Raw genomic sequence first — 1058 nt, 5'->3', positions numbered from 1 at the left:
TAGATTGACTTGGTTCATGCACAGATTTGGGAGTGGGAAATGGGTCTTGGTTTGATTTTGATTTGGTTTTTAATGTGATGAATTGGACTGTCCCAACTGCGTTTTGTCTTCTGTCTGGGTTTATAGGAGGTAATGGGAAAGGAGAAGGAAATGTCGGCATATCCTGTATCCTGTTATCTTGTGCTGTTTGTGGATGCCAAATTCACTATGCACTGAAAATTCACTAATATTTGGATTGTATTTTGGTTTACTATTATTGCAGATTATTCACTAGCAACCCAAAACTCTGCAGTTTTTTGATCATCACAGGGTCCAAAATGTACATGTAGTATGTGAATTACTTGGCCCAACACCTGGGTTCTGGAGTACGAGCAATTTAGAAATTGCAAGTACAAAATTAAGAGTAAAGTGCTGCAGAAGTGTAAATTATGGTACTGTGGAATTGCATCACTTATGTAGCGACTTCATCATTTGTGGCATGTCAAGTTCAATATGCATGATGCATATTTAAAGAGCATATTTTTAGAAGAAGGATATGTGCTGCTTAAGTACAGTACTTAAAAAAAATACAGGGTAATAAATTGGACTCCTTGGCCGTGCTCTGTTGTGAAGAGCTCGGGTATGTGACAGGTGATCCCCTCCATATCTTTTAAGCTCTCGGTTTTCACAAGTTTTTAAATGTGCAGTGAAGCTGGAAGTGAATGTTTTACAGTAACTTTTGTCTCCAGTTAGTCAGTGTATTTGAAAATCTTTGGGGAGGGGTTGTGGAGTGTTGAAGTCTGATGATGTTTTCCTGTTGAGTTTTCAAGTATTCTTAAATTGTTATTAAAGGATTCAATTAATAGCATAGTCCAAGTGTTTGTTCTGTGGATAAGAAAACAAAAAAACCCAGTGTCCTGAAGGCGCTGCTGTGTTTTTCTTCTGGAAACATTCATACCAAGTTTGGCAAATGAAATAGAGAATTATTTGGGGAAGAAAAGCTCCATGTCTGACGTTGGCGCTCTTTTTGTTTCGGCAGGTGGTTGATGTGAGCAGTTGTCAATGAATGGTTTTCAGAC

This window comes from Mesitornis unicolor, unplaced genomic scaffold, assembly GCF_000695765.1.
Source record: "Mesitornis unicolor isolate BGI_N332 unplaced genomic scaffold, ASM69576v1 scaffold20719, whole genome shotgun sequence".
Taxonomy (NCBI): Eukaryota; Metazoa; Chordata; class Aves; order Mesitornithiformes; family Mesitornithidae; genus Mesitornis; species Mesitornis unicolor.
Note: the sequence above shows the minus strand (reverse complement) of the source record.